The sequence below is a fragment of the Cydia fagiglandana genome, chromosome 3, assembly GCF_963556715.1.
Source record: "Cydia fagiglandana chromosome 3, ilCydFagi1.1, whole genome shotgun sequence".
NCBI lineage: Eukaryota > Metazoa > Arthropoda > Insecta > Lepidoptera > Tortricidae > Cydia > Cydia fagiglandana.
In genome coordinates this window covers 3,290,170-3,302,733 of record NC_085934.1, presented here as the reverse complement: position 1 = coordinate 3,302,733, position 12,564 = coordinate 3,290,170, and positions in this window count along the sequence as shown.

Below are 12,564 nucleotides of genomic sequence, written 5' to 3'. Positions count from 1 at the left end.
TCGCTACTCCCTGCCACCGATTGGACAGCTGGCTAAGCAAATACCGCTATAAAAACAGCGTCTGAAAATGTCTGAACTGGGTTCTGTTATGAACCTTTGCTGTTAATTATTTACTTTTCTTTTGTGTATACACAATACCATATAAACTTGTTTTTATTCTTGTTATAAAGGACATTGAAACGAATACCAGTATAGCTGTAAAATAGCAGCATGTTTGTCGATGGCGGTGGCGAAAATATTCATGTCAAGTAAAAGTACTTTATATCAATTAACATTCTTAGTTTTCAGTTATATGTAAGTTCAAAGAACCTAGGGGAGTCCGAGGTGAGTTAAAACAGAGGTAATTTGAAACAACGTTAATTTTGAGACATTTATAACTGTTATCGAGCTGGGAAAAACGGTGCTCAGCGGCTCCCCATCGTCCTCTGATACCCAATATCCGTTCTACCCTCAAGACAATCATTATAGATACCGCCAAATTACCGCTGTATCAACTTACCTCTGTCACCTCTGTCTGTGTGTGTGTTATTCTCCTCGGTCTCCCCTACTGCTATTTATCCGAAGAACATGGGGAATCTGACATTCGTCACGTGACCACAGAATAAATAATAGTACTAGGTACAGAAGACTCACTCTCTAACAAAACGCGTCTGGTACGATCAGCACAGATATGGCCGCTAGGTGGCGACAGCGCCACGCGCGGCTTACGGCAAACCCCAAAATTGGGGTCGAACGGATGTACTTTTAGCTACCTGTAGCAAAGCGGCGAAATCGCGGAGTGAGCCACGCCTGACGTGACAAAACGAGCGCTTAATCTTGTACAAAAAGGGCTGTTCTCCCGCATAGTAATGAACATTGAGCGATCTCCGTTAACTGCTTCATTTAAAGGGTTTAACAGTTGAAAGCAGATAAGTGTTTTTCCCTTATTAACGCGCATATGTTTGCTTTGTGAAGGCTTTTCTTTTCGCTTAGCGAATACACGCCTCAACAAAACCAGCGGTGGCAGCATGGTTACATTTTTATCGCCTGTCACTATGCCTGTCACGTTCTGACAAGTATGTAAGTGCGAAAGTGACGGGCATAGTGACAAGTGAACCATGCTGCGCCCACAGTATTGACTATACTCTGTATCTTTAGATATTTAAATAAAAGTAAACAAAATCTACCCTCAAATAGCTCCTTAAGCCAGTTGAGGGTAGATGAAAACATTATACGATCAAATAATGTAGGTTAAAGTCAGGTCGTTCAGGGACGGTTCCAGGTGGTTTTGTATTTGGTTGGTTAACCAATAAATGTTATAATATTAACTACCTGAAAATGTACGAATTGTGTGTTTACTTTTATTTAAATACCTAAAGATACAGATTATAGATATTGTGAAATTCATTCCCGGTGGGCTAAATGGGCTACAAAATAAAATGCTGCGGCAAAATATAACATTACCTTCATAAAATCATACGCCAAGCAACCCCATGCCAAAATATACTTTTTATTTATTCATTCCACCCCTCAGGCGAAGTTGAGGCCTCATTACCACCCTTTATCTCAAATTTTATTAAGAAACAAGTCCCGACAATCCCGCGAACACCTAAATTGTATAAAGTGAAAGATTATTGGTTGTTTTTCCTTGAGTGATCTTTTTATCATTCAGAATGTATGGGCTCTCCCTTCCTTATGACACCTCTACACGATGGGCCAACGCTGGCCACTATAAGGGACGCATTTATGCGTTAGAGGGAGCAAGTGATATTGATATCTCATTCTACCGCATGGCTGCGTCCCTTGGAGTGGCCGGCGTTGGCCCATCGTGTAGAGGAGCCATTACATACCACGACTCATCTCTTTCTGCACAGAGTCTAATCGTTACAATTTGTCGTTGTATAACCACCCTAACACCCAATACAACAGCTGCCGTATTCGAACTTCAAGATATTCACAAGAGACGACACGTACTAGATCCATTCTAGATACGTTATAGTTTAGATATCAACTAGTCCTCTTTTGCAGCGCAATTCGGACAACCAATGTCACTTTTACGTTAGATAGAGTAAGATATCTATTAGATTTAAATTAGATCTCTTAGTCATATCCTGTGGAAATCGTTCAAGAGTATCTCCAGAATCGCGCAAATGCCAAATTTGACAGGTTAGATCTTAAACATATCGTTATCGTATCTTGGTAATGTCTAATAGTCTATTTCATAATCCGAATCGGGCCCCAGGTTTGCACAATACTGCGTGTATACAATATTTATGATCACAAATTCAACGTTTAGTGGAGTGTAAGATCCGTCCAAATCTTCAAACATAATATGAAAGAATTTCAAACACAAACGGAATATGTGACACGCTTTTATTTTCATTTGAGTGACATATTTCCTTATCCTTGTTAAGGTGCCGTAGGTTCAGAGAACGGAGTTTTTGAAAAGCCGTACCGCACTTTTGACGTGATAACGTCTTATGAATCGATGAAGACAGTAGCATGCACGAAAAAGTGTCACGTTGTGGACAGATCTCCATGGTAACGTTGTGGACGGATCTCCATGGTAACGTTACGGCCACGTTTTCTTATGACGTTATCACGCAAAATTATCGTCCGTAAACCGACTTTACAGACAACCATATTTTTTAGATCACACACCTGCTAAAAATTTAATTAGCAATCTTGAGGATTTTCTCTTGTGACTTCATCAATTTGAATCATGATTTTACAATACATTAAACCACTTAATCAGTTATAGAAGTTCTATATACCAGAATCACATTATTAAATGCACTTTTTTTATTTTGTTTCAGGTGTAACGCAGAAGGAATGTTGAAAAAAGGTACGTAAATAAAAAAACAACGGATTGCACTCCGGGAGTGCCGGCAGAAGTGAAAACTCAATGACATTGTAAGTTTTTCGATCAGGTCACGTGTCCGTCTCACGAATCTTACGGTCACGTGACCTGTCGCAAGTTTAACATTTTTTCTCCATCACAAAGAGTGCACAGCGCCGCTAAAGAAGTTTTCACTTCAATAAATTGAATATTTACACAAAAGGTAATATATAAATGACATAAGAATATATGGAGACTTAAGTTCGACTAAGTCCCCAGAATTCCAAACCTTTTTTGTTACAAGAAAAATGTATTGTATGTTGGCTCCTTTACCGTTTTCTCGACATATTATGAAAATTATAAACTGAAATAAAAATGGAAAATATGAAAATTGTTTCTAAAAATGAGCAATATTATGCTTGAGGAAACTCAGTGATTAACTATTTTTATTTTTAAAATACACAAAAATTTACTAATATGATATCCGCGCGCCCGGGCACGCACTTCTATCTCGCTCACGCTTACGCTCAGTGAGAATGAGAGAAGAACACGGACTTACTGCACCTTAAGAAGTCCTCGTCTATATCGTTTTGTTCACAACAGATATGAAATCTACGTACGGCCAGAAACAATAGTAACTAAGCGGGCGAGGTGTTCAAAATGATCTTGACGAGAATTTATTGTGAAGAGTATAAGAGCGCGTCAAGGTAATTTTGAACACCTCGCCCGCTTAGCAACTTCCGCTGCTGATTGTACGTATAATTTATACCTACTCGTCTCTTTGAAACTTAATACTTGTCAAACTTGGCATCATTATATGAACGTATTCATTAACGCACGTACACGTTTGAATAAACTCCAGTAATTACATACATGTAGTATGTACAAGTAGGTACATACATAAACTTTGTTAACTTTGTTCAAGTTTATCGTAATTGTATCCTTTTCCCGTGATTTCCGTGCCAGTTCTTGAAAGCAACTTTATTTTCTTGTGTTAGTATTAATATGTAGGTAAATGTATGAGTCAAACTCAAATTTAAATGTTAATTTAGAAATTCAAAAACTGGTTACTCTAGTCACTAGTGATTCAAGGTTGACTCACGGTAGACCGGGCCGGGGCCGGGCCGGAGCTTCCGGCGCGGCGCTTTGTTTTCTATGGAAAGCACGACGGGATCACCGATCAGCCGTCATAGAAAATGACATGTCGGACGCCTTGGCCCGGGCGCTGCCAGGTCTAGCGTCATCCTTTATGGCAGCGGTCGGCAACCCGCGGCCCGCCGACCTCTCGCTTGCGGCCCGCGAGCCAGGGAGGCCTGGCTATTTTATATGTAATACTGACGAACGATAATGTCTGCTAAAGTCACAAATATTACCAAAGTGCGGCCCGCGTCATCTTCGTTAACTACTATGTGGCCCTTGGCTGCTAAAAGGTTGCCGACGCTGCTTTATGGGCTTATTTTTATTTTGTTTTTCCATTCTGACGATAAAAAAAACCGTCCAGAATGTAAATATCGACACAAATAACATCATTCGTCATCAGTTAACGTTGAAGAAAACTAAATCAAAAGTTCTTTCATCCAATATTTATACGGCTTTGTTTGAACTTATTTCTATTAAAAAAACGACGCTCGACCTTTCCATTTTTGACATTTAAATATGAACTTGCCTGGCAATTAGCTAAGGGTTACGGAAAGTAGGGTGGTGTGCAAACATTAGTAGGGAAAACTTGGCACAGAAAAAAAAGTTAAAATTTGGCACAGAAACAAATTTGCACGTTCTTCGATATACTCTTTTATTAATTTAATCTTATGGGCACTGACTAAGTAGTCGCTTACTAATTTAACTTTACCTTTTGGTACAGTCAACGGTAAAAATATGGGTGTAGACAACTTACTCAAAAATATGTCCCATAGTTCTTAATTCACTGACATCAGAGTTATGGGACATATTTTTGAAATGATTTGTACACCCATATTTTTACCGTTGACTGTACATGTGCATATTATGTATACCTACCTATCTGTATCTGGTACTTACGTGTACCTGTACCTGATCTTATGCACCAGTCCTGTTAAAAAAAGAACCATAAAAAAAACGAACGATGATTGATGAGATGTATTGTTATTTAATAAAACAATATTTGTGGTCTTCAATGGTGGTATTTTAAATAATAATATGGCACTTTATATTTAATTAACATTTCAGTTATATCGAATAGATCCTATCCTCGTAGCTGTCAATAGTGGAAGAGGGCTCTTTCACATTATTATTTTGGTATGTTTGACATGCAAAACATCTCCTTACATATGTTTTTATTTGGTTCTTTTTTGAACCTTATTGCATTGAGATAAAGCCTAACGATTGGTCAGGTAAGTGTATTGCCGATAGTACCTACTTACACATTACACAGTAGGTTAAAGAAGATTGTTGAGTGCTACCGTTCGCCAACAAACTGTCATGCAGTTTGGCGAAAAAATATGTGTAATATATTGCTGTGTATTTTTTATTGAGTAAATAAATTAAAAAAAAAAGTAATCTGATATTAGAGCCTTTTTAGGGTTCCGTACCCAAAGGGTAAAACGGGACCCTATTACTAAGACTTCGCTGTCCGTCCGTCCGTCCGTCTGTCACCAGGCTGTATCTCACGAACCGTGATAGCTAGACAGTTGAAATTTTCACAGATGATGTATTTCTGTTGCCGCTATAACAACAAATACTAAAAACAGAATAAAATAAAGATTTAAATGGGGCTCCCATACAACAAACGTGATTTTTGACCAAAGTGAAGCAAAGTCGGGAGTGGTCAGTACTTGGATGGGAGACCGTTTTTTTTTTGCTTTTTTTTGTTTTTGTTTGCATTATGGTACGGAACCCTTCGTGCGCGAGTCCGACTCGCACTTGCCCGGTTTTTTTATACAAAGTAACTATCTGAGTAATAAACCTATGTGATGTTGTGTCATATTCATATCATTAGCGCGTCTTCAACTTCGTCTTTCAATATATAACCTACATTTCATCGCCTGAATATTTTCAAACGTCTATATTCGTCCTTACGCTACTCAGTTTGAATAACTGACTAGCTGGCGCCGGCGGAACGCGCTAATGATGCAAAACGACATCAAAGGGTTATATGTAACTAGGTAAATAGTTGCATAAAAGTAAAAGGACTTGGGTTTGGGCTGTCTTATAGCAGAAGAAAATTCGAGCTATAAAAGTCTGATGGCTTCATCTCATGACAAAAATTACATTATGTCGTATGTGTTATATGGGAGAAGAAAGAGAAGCGCTGGTGGCCTTGCGGTAAGAGCGTGCGACTTTCAACCTGGAAGTCGCGAATTCAAACCCCGGCTCGTACCAATGAGTTTTTCGGAACTTATGTACGAATATCATTGGATATTTACCAGTTGCTTTTCTATGAAAGAGAACATCGTGAGGAAACCGGACTAATCCCAATAAGGACTAGTTCCCCCTCTGGGTTGGATGGTCAGATGGCTGTGGCTTCTAGTGCCTTCGTCAAATCATGGGATTAGTTGCCAAGTGGACCCCAGGCTCCCATGAGCCGTGGCAAAATGCCGGGGGATAACGCGAGGAAGAAGATGGAGAAGAAAGAGAATTTCAAATTCGAGAAAATACGTGCTTTTGAGCCCTGTCGAATGTAACGAAGTGGTTTTAAATTAACTTCCAAAACCCAAGCAAACATAACTTAACTGTCTAACAAGACAAGTCAAATAAAAGCTTGTAAATTAGTGCGGGTAAGCTATAGCAGAGATATATATAACTCCGTATAAGATAAATAAAGTCTAAGAAAAAAACGTGCCTCGGATGTCAAGCAAAAGTCACTGTCGAACAGATGGCGCCATATACCTTTGGCCTATTGTCGTTTAGATGGCGTTGGCGACACTGTTTGATATTTAACAATTTTAACACGTATCAGTGAAAGAACATGGGTCATTGTGGAACAATAAAAATTAATAATCATATATCCGTAAACATATTTTAATTCATTTATACATTTTCAATTTTATTTTAAGTTTTAATCGTGTGTCGATAGATGGCAGTAAATGTACCGTGACTACAAAATTTACTTTGACAGGACCCCTCTATACTATCTATTCTTTTTGGCTATAGCGAGTCATATACCGGGTGTGGCCTGTAACATGAGCAAATAATTAAAACATAGATTGTACTATTTGTACTCCTCAAACTGTGACACTTTTGTTCAACAACTTTTAAAAATTATGAAGTATTTAGACTCCCTATTTTTCATACAAAATAAATATTATCTTCAATTAATGGACGCCATCGCCACGCCATATCATTGTGATTGACGTTGCTTGTCACGCCTTAAACAAAACAAAATTCGCAATACATTGCGTCTTAGAATAAACTTTAAAGTGTATTAAAAATCAAAGTACAAGTTATTTTCAAAAGTCGTTGAACAAATGTTGATCAGTATGAGGAGTACAGCCTACAGTTAAATTTTTTGCTCATACTACAGGCCACACCCGGTATTTCCATGCAGCTACTTAGTTATGAAGATATTGAAGATATCTGATGTTGTATTGCATCATTAGCGCGCCTTCAACGCCGGCGCCGCCGTCTGTCAAAGTAAGAATAACCTACATTTTATCGACTAAATGTTTTCAAACATCTAGGTACCTATTCGTAGCCCTACCAGTTAGGGGTTTTGCACAAATCACGCGAGGTTCGATAGGGGGAGAGGGGTCAGGAAAAAATCACGATAGATCACGTTGGGGGAGGGGGGGTATAAGGAAACCTCACGTGTATTTTTCTACAGTGAACGAAACTAAGAAAGAAAACCTACCACATGATTAGATACTATTTCTCGATTACGTTAAACATAAATCTTCACTCTGCACTTCAAAATAGTGAGTCTATTTAACGAAAATAGAAAAATAAACAAGATTTTCTATATGTATACAATACTATTTATCTTAAAATTAGTCCAATGAAAAATTTGTAAAAAAATACACGTGAGGTTGTGTGGGGGGAGGGGGAGGGGGGGTTGCCAAAAACCTCACCAAATATCACCAATACCTCGCGTGATTTGTGCACAACCCCTTACCACGGCTGCATCAGCCGTGTCAAACTGACATATTCGATAACGTCCACGTAACTTACTTTCTTTACATCTCGCTTGCTGGTAAGTATATGCGAATACTAGAGAGATACATATAAAATAAGTTACGCACGCGCTAGCGTATGTCAGTGTCAAACTGGGGCCTATTTCTCGAACGGTATTACATTGATATTATTAGTTTACGAACTGTCAAATCGTATGGGTTGCCATGTCAACACACTAATAATAGACTAATCATCATCATCATCTCAACCGTAAGACGTCCACTGCTGAACATAGGCTTCCCCCTTGGACCTCCATACGTGCCGGATGGGGGGTGAATGCCATAATCGCCACGCTTGGCAGGCGGGTTGGCGATCGCAGTCGAGTACACCGAATTTCAGGGACGCTGCTGCCCGTCCACCGGTGCATGGTTTTGGACGTAGTTTAAGGACATACCCGCGTGGTCCATTAGACTAATATCGTTCGAGAAATATGCCCCTGGTGGTAGCCGTACTGTTTGAATAGCCGACGAGCCGACGTCGACGCCGCCGGAACGCGCTAATGATGCGAAACGCCATCAACGGGTTGTAACTAAATAGTTACATAAAGGGACGGGGGTTTCGAGATGGAGATTCGAACTTAAGTTATTTTTATTTAGTATATGTCTACATATATATTCAGTACATACATGGAAAACTAATACGTAGATGACAGTCCTACAGGCAAATTACAGAACCAATTGTAAGTTTTAGCGTCAAAATTAATCAATAATTAACAACTACAAATTGAAACGCATGCCGTTCAACACAAACAGGTAACATACAACACAACACAAGGGGGTAGTTGAAAAACTGGGGAACAACAACTTACTCGCGTACTCCTAAGGCTTGTGCACGCGGCCGGTGTGCTAGGGCCTTTAATGTCATCATCATCATCATCTCAGCCATAAGACGTCCACTGCTAGACTGGCTGCACATAGGCCTCCCCCTTGATGTACTCGTAAACGACCCTAATCCAACAAAACTAACATAGTTTTGCTAAATCCATCTAACCCTGCATAGTGCAGCTGCAGCAATTAGCGAATGTGTCGTATCTCATTACCCCTAGCGGCTTCTAATGAGCTGATACGTCACTAGCAAATTACGATGCTTGTCATTAACAGGAGCCTGATTGTGATTCAGATTTAAGGCCCAGTCAGGGATGTAATTTTGGCGCCCCTGGCCAATAAGTTTGCCTCCCCAAAAGTCAAGGAAGAAAAACAAAATGGAATCCGCCATAGGCGCCCCGGGCCATGGCCTAAATAGCCTTAGGGTATTAAATACGCCCCTGGGCCCAGTAGGTTCATGTTGGACCCACATCCAGTTAAAGAACCTCACGCCTTCCCGTTAGACTCATCATCATCATCATCTCAGCCATAAGACGTCCACTGCTGAACATAGGCCTCCCCCTTGGACCTCCATTCGTACCGGTTGGGAGCAACCCGCATCCAGCGTCTTCCGGCGGCCTTAACAAGGTCGTCTGTCCATCTTGTGGGTGGACGTCCTACGCTGCGCTTGCTAGTCCGTGGTCTCCACTCGAGCACTTTTCGACCTCAACGGCCATCTTCCGACTAGACTACTAACGTATTATTTATTAATTATTACCCATCATCTTCCTCACGTTATCCCGGCATTTCGCCACGGCTCATGGGAGCCTGATGGGGTCCGCTTGGCAACTAATCCCATAACGAAGCCCTCGTAAACCTACACCTACAACTCAGCCGGCCAGCTAAATTGCACACCATGTAATCGAATTTCCAAAGATTGGCTTCGCAAGCATATCAGAGCGTTCCATGTTCCCATAGACCGAGTTTAGAACAATTATTTCATGCAACCGATGATACCAAAAATGCGGGGGTGCGCGGGACGAGGTGAGCGAAATCCCGTGCCGTGATTGGTCCGTTCAAAGTCACGGACGTCACACAAAGACACTTTCGACTCGAACATGGAGTAAAATTACCGTATGCGTGGCAGAGGGGGTAGCGCGACTATGCTCAGTCTAGAGGATGTTTTGTCTGTGCATGTTCCTAATTAAAAACATTTGAAGGAGTCGCCGTCATCGGACACGGCGAGGTGGACTACTACTAATCCCATGAATTGCCGTAAGCACTAGTTTTTACGAAAGCGACTGCCATCTGTCCTTCCAACCCAGAGGGGAAACTAGGCCTTATTGGGATTAGTCCTGTTTCCTCGCGATATTTTCCTTCACCGAAAAGCGACTGGTAAATATCAAATGATAGGTATTTCGTACATAAGTTCCGAAAAACTCATTGGTACGAGCCGGGATTTGAAGCCGCGACCGGATTGCAAGTCGCAGGTATTATTTATTACCCAAAGTAACTAAAATAGGATTTACTTTACATTTACTAGATTACATTTAATTTACTGGAAATTCCCCGTGTCCCAGATTCCAAGCCATTAAAACTGATTCCTGGTCCGAAATTTAATCAAACAGTCTTCGTCACTCGCGAATTTCATTATCACCTCCTTTCATACTGCGAGCATTCGAAATGGATACTTAAGTTCAACGTAACAAGATCTAATTTCAATTAATGCGTGCTAATTGGCGCGACGGCTTCAAGCCTTTGGTTCGTCATAGACGTAGTGAGCAGGGCTGTCACATTCGTCAAAATGGATCTCAGAAAAGTCTGCGCTAAAATGTATGCGTGACCCGGGATATCACAGAGGCTCCTTCTTACTGGCAATTTGTCAAAAAATTAATAAAATATTCTACGATTAAGCGCCACCTGCACCATCCCACTAACGCGGGGTTAAGCGGTTAAAGCGTTTACCCAGTGTCAAATTGTTTTGGTAACCACGTCTCGTTTTTCATAAAAAGTTTCACTTCGCCCGAAAAAAATCGCTCATCCACGAATTGCCGTTTCCCGTCCTCTGCAATATTGTCGGCAATGTCCTACTATTATTTCACAAATTTTAACTTTCACATTAAATGCTAACTGACAACCCTAGTTATTTAAAATATTCCATAAGAATAGTCGACAGCTCTCGCAGTAATTATGACGCCATTTACAGAATAGACCCCTTCTCACTAAATGGAAAATTACATTATTCCGAACAGAAACAAAAGCGCAACGGCGTTTTTCCTTTTTAATTAAATATCAGAGTCTCGGAGAAAATGTTTGGCCAGTAATAAATTATGTTAAAAGGTTAGGCCTATGAAAAGAATGTTAATTTATTTGGTTACGTTTAAAAAATGGAATTTCGGAACGTTAATGTGATTAGTGTCTATGTTGCTTTTGTTTTTTGGTAAATTTTTGCTTCTTTGAGTCTGTCTGATGAGGGTTATTTTCATGAACTGTAAAGATGTAACTTTGAGTCACGCTATATTATGATGTCAAGTTCTACGCACAGACACAGACCTACTACCTATCTACAAGATTGTCTGTCATATATCAAAAGTGCGACCAAAATCGGAATGATGTCAAGTGTCATAGGAAAAAAATATCCATAATCGAGCTGACATTTTTAAACTTTAGGTAAGTATTAGTTCCAAAGCCGAATATACCCTAAGCAAGAATGTATACACAGTATCCCCGTAATAATATGTAGACAATAGATTTATGTAACATGGAACGCTTTCATATCTTGGCGATAAAACTGCCTCGAATAAATCGTGCATTAGGAAAGCTCTAGCCGCGTGCCAGCCTTAGCTGTTGGTCCATTAGATACGCGTTTTTAAAGTCTTTGCACTATTCCATGTGAAATGTGTATGTGTTACCAGACAAAATAAAAAATGAGCATCGGAAATTGATTGCTATTATATGCAAGTTGGCATTTTGGAAGCTTAATTTTCATTCTGGATTGCACACGCACTCCGCTTCCTTGACGAAATATGCACTGCATGTCTTTTAGCACCTCATAGCGCGGGTAATTGCGTCAGTTCACCGTCCAGTGCCTGTTCCCGTTCACTTGGCAAAGAATTGTGTATAATTTGAATGTATAGATATATATTCAAATCATACGCAATTCTTGAATGTAGAGGCATATATTAAATAATACACAATTCTTTGTGGCAACTACGCCAAGTATGTTACCTTCTACTTACTAACCAAAGACTCCCCGCAATGAACAGTCGTGCGCTGCCTTCATCAACATAAGTGACACTTTTCTAATCCATAGCGACTTATTACACAATTTAACTTTGGAACTGATTCCTCCAGCTCGGCCTTTGATGAAGAAATTAGGTAATTTAATTTGAGCATAATGTCAGTTTTCGTCAAGCGGACCCCAGGCTCTCATGAGCCGTGGCGAAGTGCCGGGGTAACGTTTTCGTGGCCTTATTGGGAACGTGCGAAGTCGGTGGCGCTGATCGTCACAAACACGGGTAACCTTATGGAATGTCCGACATTAGTACTAGCGGCAGCCGCTTGAACTAATTTTACTCCATAAGATTTAACGTAGAAATTCCGACAAAATGAGGGCAGCACCAGTCGTGCACATAGCGAATAGCACGTATCGACCGCGTAGTTTGGCAGTTGGCAGCTTCGTACACGTCATGGTACGGAACCGGCTGGAGTTTATCAGCGTTTTTCTATGAGGCTGACGTCTTTATGTTGCTTGCTACGGTTAAGTGACATTTCTAATCCATAGCGACTTATTACGCA